Here is a 7079-nt window from a genome sequence, read left to right on the forward strand (position 1 = left end):
CAACTCGGCAGAAACACGGGAGGTGAGATTGAGATAAAGAAATCATGATCACCCGTCTCGTGTTTTATTGCAATCACAGGTGGACGAAAAGCAGAATGAATTTCTCTGCAGCTTCACAACTTTCATTTGACAAAACGACTCCAGCGGCTTTTTAAACTCAGACTTTGAGGCAGCACAGGATGTCTTTCTTTAAAATTTAGGCTTCTAAACGTTTCTCCTTGAGGGCGGACTGGGACTCGGAGGAACCAGGGAGCCGGCGTCACTTTAACGCCCGGGGAAATCAGCACACGCACGGTTGGAGTGTGGTGGTGTTATCTGTCATTAGGGTGGGATTAAAGTCATTTAGTGTTCTTGAGATTATCTGTCATTAGGCCATGATTATACACACTGCAGCTCAGAGGGGAGATTAAAAAAAAGAGACTGATGACACTGGGGGACAGAGCGAAGGAGGAAGATGGAGAGTTCACCTGCAGACGATGGGTTAGAACATCTGTCCTTCATTTATGGATGATGAGTGATGGGATTAATGATTTAGGGGAAAGAAAACTCTTTCATTCCTGACAGAACCCACGAGAGAGGATAGAATTTTATGAATAAATGATAAGATTGTGCGCCATTTTGACAGGTTCGTGTATTGATTGTAACTTTACCTCGTTTTCAACAACCAGTAACCAACAATCGGTGACTCCTGGCTGAAACTGGAAGCTGCCGAGCGGAGGGGAAAGTTCTGGTGTAAGTCGCCCAGATGCTGAGTTACTGTGAGCGAGGAAACACAAATGTCAAACCTCTCACGACGTATTTTAGCTCCTTCAGTTCACCGAAGATAAACGGCCGCAGCCGGAGCTCGGCCCCGGCAGCGGCAGAGCAGCGAACCAAATGATGTGAGGAGAGACGATCACTAAGAGAATGATGAACAACAGGTGATCTCTCTCTGGAGGATAAAGGCTTTAAGGATAATTTATTGCTTTGAGGGAGCTGAAGATATCTTTTTGTATTTTCAAGCTTTTTAATTTGGATTCCTAAAGTCTGTTACATTTACATAATAGTTCTCAAACTGCATCTGATTTCAAACCCTTAATAAACGTTAAAAAGTCGTAATTAAACTGTTTATTCAAATCTACATTCAAACACTGATATTTCTAGTGGACTCACCATTTGCTTTCATTTTATTAGACTTTTATGTTCACAAAATTAATCGCAAGTTATTTCTCTAGAAGCAAAGTTTAATTTGCTTTAATAGATTCTTTTTCAAACGCAACCAGACAAGAATTCCCCCGTTTTCCTCTTCCTCTCATCTTCCTGTGTAAATACACACTGAGGAGCTGTAATGTAAATTGTAAGTGAGCTGCTGCTGCTGCTGCTGCTGTGTGACCACCGCTACCTTTAAATAAACATGTGGACTGGGAATAAACCCACAGTGTGAGGTGTTTAGCAGCAGGTCAGATGAGTCTCTCTTCACTGCAGGCGGCTACATCTTCATACTAACATGCCTGCATAACCTTTGACCTCATGTTTGCTTGAAACCACCCAGGACCAACTTTATTTAAATCTACTGAGCAGAGCAACGTACACGCATTAATCACACGTACACACCGACCATGCAGCCCTGTGAGGCTGAGCTTGGTGATGATTAGCAGATGATTACCACCTCCTCACTAGCGCCCCCTACACAACCTGTGAGTCGTGAGGGTAGAAGTTCTCCCTGTGTTACACCAACTAAATATCAGCACGATAACAAAGTCTCCCACTAACACTGTCGTACTGGTCCAGGACAAACAAAGCAGCTTCATTAGAGGTGCTCATTTTCAATCTGGCAGCTTTAACTCTCATTAGCCACATGCTTCTGTCTCCAGCTGCCTCCACACTCACAGGACAGAGTTATTCCACAACCTGGAACAAAAGTGTGGATTCATGTTCCGCAGGTTGCTCAGGTTCAGCTGTGTGTCTGCGAGAAGGACTTCTACGAGCTTATAACAGAATGAGACAGCGTATGTGTGGGATTCTGCTCGTTCCTATTCCCTCTTCTTTCTCTCTGCTGCCTTCGTGCTGAATTCACAGTCAAACTTTCTGAAGTTTTTCCCCCTGTTAAGCCGCCGGGAAACAACCTGCAGACTCACAGAGGTTACAGCCTCATTTCACAGGAAGAAAAAAGAAAAACCCACCTGAAAGGAACAATCCACCGAGAGACACTCTCCCAAACTCTCACATCTCGTCGGCCTGTGATGTTCAAAAAGTCGCAGCAATTTACTGCCATATTTAGCACTGGATTCCTTCTGCACAGCCGCCATACATCCAGCGATAATTTGCTGTGTTCGATCAAAGCCGAGTGCACGGGCATACAAACAAGTTGGAGGCTGGCTGACGTGTGTTTGTGCCTCGTATCTGCGATGACAGACACATGCTTTATTCAGAGCGCAGCTTTCCCCGAGGCAACATTCAATTCTGCTCCTTTTCCTCCGCTGCTCCGGCTGGAAGAAATTGGTCCCTCTTGCTGTTTATGATAGATTTCCCACCGTGTGATTTTTGAGTGTAAGTGCAACATCGTTACAAAAGGTGGTGATCTTTTGAAAAAGCAAGTTTTCTGCTCTCGTTTCGGTCGCTTACCTTTCAAAATATGATAATGAGCTCAAACTCAAAATTCAAGGGAGATGCCAAGTTACCTTTAAAGTTGTACTGAGTAAATAACTATATGCTAATAACTATGTAAATAACTATATGCAATGTGAGAGGTGTTACGGTGACAAACCCTAAAAGGATTATCACGACATTTAAGCTCCACTTTATGTTTTCACCCGTCGGCTGGTCTGTTTGTTGGTTGGTTACAGATTTCAGCGAAACTTGGTGGGAGGAGGGAGAACTTCATAAAGTTTGAGATGGATCCATGAATTCTTTTATCACTTTCTTCAGGGTTGTAAGAGGTTTTTTTGTCTTTCGATTTTCACCAATTTCCACAGGAAGTAATTCACGGATCTTGATCTGTTCTGTTTGTGTGTCCAACTCTGTGCAGATCCTGGTTTTCATCAATTTCCCAGGAATTGATTAAAGCAATTAAGCATATTTCGGGGGAACTGATATCTGTGAGTTTGTACGACTTGTTGCAGCTCGGTTGAGTTTGAGGCGACTGTTGGGCCTTGTTGGGGGTGTGAGCTCTACTGAGGGCCATTTTACTTTTATTGTGTTTTTATTATCCTTTTCCTTTTTTACATTTTAACTCAATTATGTTTGTGACGAGCCTGCGAGGGGTCACAACAGTGTGTAAAAGATGTAGAGGATTAAAATGTGGTTTCGTGAGGGGACTGTTGGGCTTGGTGGAGGTAGTTTCTCTACTGAGTGATGTTCTAGTTCTTCTTAGTTTTACAATCTGGGACTTTATTGTTCTTCTTTGTGGTTTTTGGCAGCTATTCCACCTCCGTATTCTCCAGATCCCCGTAAGAGTGAATGGCCACAGTCTATCAGGTGGATGACACCGTTATAGTCTCTGCAAACACTGAGCCGACCTGCCTTCATTCATATACCTCCGAGCAGGAAGCTGCTTCAGAACACACAGTGACTCTATCATGCTGTTAAAATCAAAAAGCGATTAAGCACACACTGGTTTTGCAGCCCTGCAGGTGGCTGTTCCACACGTCGACTTCCTCCAATCACAGCACATGAACCCCGGCGCCATCTGTGGCCGTTAGAATATGTAAACCTACTTTGTTGTCGTTATGTTCCACCTCCATAATGAACAGTGAACCTTCTCCGGGGGGGGGGGGACGGAGACATGAAGCTGAGTCTGAAACCTGCAGCTGAGATCCCTCCACCTCCCCAGACTTTATTTATTATGCTGCTGTGGTTTATGGTCCGTGCATGATGAGTGCTGCTGGGTCAGGACGGGCGAGATACACAGAGTGGGGAGAGAGTCGGGGAGAACAAAGCAGCCGAGGCAGCGAAAGAAAACAGAAGACGAGAGGAAACACGAGAGGAAACACGACATGAAATATACTGATCTTACCTCCTGCTGGACCAATAGAAAGATGATACAGTATACCTACTATTCAGTATTGATCAGTCTTACACCTCTGATGAAGCTTTCACTCTGCCCACCCACGATGGGATGAGATCGTACAGGAGAACCTCTACTTCAGAATTTTCTGAATTCAGACATCAAACGATGGTCTAACACTGTTTTGAGGCTTTTACACCTTGACAGGCGTGAAACTGCGAAAAACAAAGTATCTGCATTGGTTTCGGTCATAGTAAAGTATCTGTATAAAAAGATGGACTCATGAGAAAATGACTCGACTTCTCATTTATATTAATTTATAACGTCAGTAAACATTTTCCTAATGAGTTTATGTCTCAAGCTAAAGTTTTCAAGTCTTCTTCAATACAGCATGATGTTCATTTTTGTAAATTATGGTCCATCTAGCGTCAAATAGATGATAAAGCACCGTGTGCATTTGGCGTCGATACTGTGTGATTGACAGCTAGTACCGACCAATGGGTGCAGGTCACAGGTGTATGTGGGCGTGCAGCTCTCATGCAGGCTCCACCCCCTGCTCCTCCAAATATGGTTACATCTGCTTTAAAAAACAAAATGGCGTTGGACAAAATGTCAAACTGGAGACTTTTTAAAAGCGGCAGCTCACAAACCAATCAGCAGAGGAGTCACTGCCGAAGTCTTCACCGCTCAGTGAGTCCATTAAACTGTAACTTCTTTCCCTCACGTGTAGATTCAGTGGCTCTTTAGTGATGATCTCTTTTCATTACAACTACCGCTACTCATGCTAATTGAGCCCAATTAAGAGCGAGGGGTGAATGTTTGTGTTCCACCAGCAGAGCCTGAGCTTCTCATCTATTTCCTCTGTGATCCATTCTGCATTTGAAAGCTTAAAAGCTGTTTATATGGCTGCATATTTAAACTTGTATCGTCTGAATTTCTTATTCGCAAAACTGAACACGCACACAAAGGCATGTTCCTGCTCTCCCTGTCAAAACTGTTTTAGTGGGACGAGATGAAGCAGCAGCAGAGACGAGGCAACAGGAGAAACAGAACCAGAGGAAGCAGAGAGGAGGAAAAGAGCAGAGAACATGCAGAGAGAGAGATTATAGGTGATGTGGTCATATGGAAACGGAGAGAGGGAGAGGGGGAACGTAAAGAGGAGGAATCAGGAAGAAAGAGGCGAGCAGCACCGCAGCAGCTCTCTGATCCAGATACAGCAGGAGGGCAGAGATCTGTGCAGAAGGCAGGAGGAGGTTAGAACCTACAAGGAAACAGCAGGAGGAGGAGAGCAGAAAGACGAATGGAGAGATGGCTGCAGATCTGAGTCAGAGAGCAGGAAGGAGAGATTGAGAGGAGAAAGAGATTCTGATATTTTGACGAAACCGTGAAGGGAAACAATTTTATTGTAACTGCATGCTCCTCCTTGCATCGCCTCCTTTCTCCCTTCACCTTTCACAGGAGCAGGAGAAGCAATCGCTCTCTGTCACACTGTTGTTCAGCCTCTTCGGCTGCAAGACCATCGAACCTCAGCGATTTCTGACCGTGTTGCTCATGTGACTTTTTCAAATCACAAAGAGAAAAGAGCATTGAGGAGACGGAGGAACGGAGAGCAGCTGCAGATCTGAGTCAGGAAGGAGGAGAAGGAGATTGAGAGAAGACTTCACGGAAGAAACTGATTTTTGGGAGAAACGATGGAAGGAGTCCGATTTATTCTGAATGTTTACTTCTCCTTGCATCACCTCCGTTCTCCCTTCACCTTTCACAAGTGCAGGAGAAGCAATCGCTCTCTGTCACACTTCTCCTGTTGTTCAGCCAGACGCCTCTTCGGCTGCAAGACCATCGAACCTCTGTGAATTCTGAGCATTGTTGTTTATTTGACATTTTCAAATCACAAAACGAAAAGGGCAGCGAGCAGAAAGACGAATGGAGAGTTCAGCTGCAGATCTGGGTCAGAAAGCAGGAAGAAGGAGAAGCTTTCAAGGAAGAAACAATCAGAGATTCAGATATTTTGGAGAAACTGTGGAAGGAAATTTAAAAGACAACAGATCTCTTCTAAATTCACACTCCTCCTTTGTCCCTTCACCTTCCCAGGTGTGGGAGAAACCATCTTTCTTACTACACTACTCTTCTGTCGAACAGCCGAACGCCCTCCCAGTGAGAAGAAGAGGAAGGATGAGTATGAAGAAGATTAAAGCTCAGAGGAAGCCTATAGGGAGGGAGAAGACTGGGATGGTGATAGGGAATAAAACACACAACCAGATTAAATTAAATAAAAAACCAAGGGATGAGCAGGTGGGGAAATAAAGGAGTCGTAGAAGAGGAGAGTAAAAGCAAGGATGGATGGATGGAGAACCTTTACAGCCATCTGCTTCAATTACAAACAGACGTGCCTCGTTACACTCTGAGATTCATCATCTCCTCCCTTCACGTGCCTCCTCCTCATCTATCTGTTTGGTTCTTTCTCCCTCTCGTCCTCCTCCTGCAGGAGAACAGACATAAACCTGCACATTCACTGCTGAGCTAAACCTTGTTCACACTCTGGTTCACTGGCACATGCAGAAGCCCACTCCTGCCACTTTGTCGTGCAGACACGAGCTTCCACAGGCACCGACATAGCTCAACAGTTCATTAGAGAAGAGTGAGAGAATCGAACCAGCAACCTCTCCCCCTCACACTCATGCTCTCTGGAGTGTGTGAGCACAAATCGTCACGCTGCCCTGCGCACCAAATGAACCACGATGTCCTATAACGTTGTTTTACGCACACAAATGGATGAACTGGCTTCTAACGCGTGTGGGTGATAACGATATGTTCGGAGTCGAGAGGCATTTGTGTCCGGAGCATCAACCCCTGAGCAAAGGTCCCCACGAGGGAATGAACCTTTTAACCCTGGAAGTCAATAAGCAGCTAATTAAATGCGACAGAACGGAGCGAAGAAAGGGGGGTGGGACACTAAAGTCCTTTTACTACATGCTTTAAATCACCTAATGTGTGTCCACAGGGGGATAAATGTCATCTGCTCTTATAATAGTCGTAAATAACTCAACAAAATCCATATAGAACCACTTTAACTCCCCCTTTATTCAGCCTGTGC

At 44.8% G+C, this 7079-nt stretch overlaps 1 protein-coding gene across 1 annotated transcript in view; it reads right to left on the reverse strand.

Annotated features, from left to right (window-relative positions):
• LOC117777883 (contactin-associated protein-like 4) overlaps positions 1 to 7079 on the reverse strand; it is a 62054-nt gene that overhangs the window by 54570 nt on the left and 405 nt on the right. The window lies entirely within an intron of this gene.

Source organism: Hippoglossus hippoglossus, chromosome 17 (genome assembly GCF_009819705.1).
Source record: "Hippoglossus hippoglossus isolate fHipHip1 chromosome 17, fHipHip1.pri, whole genome shotgun sequence".
Classification (NCBI taxonomy): Eukaryota; Metazoa; Chordata; class Actinopteri; order Pleuronectiformes; family Pleuronectidae; genus Hippoglossus; species Hippoglossus hippoglossus.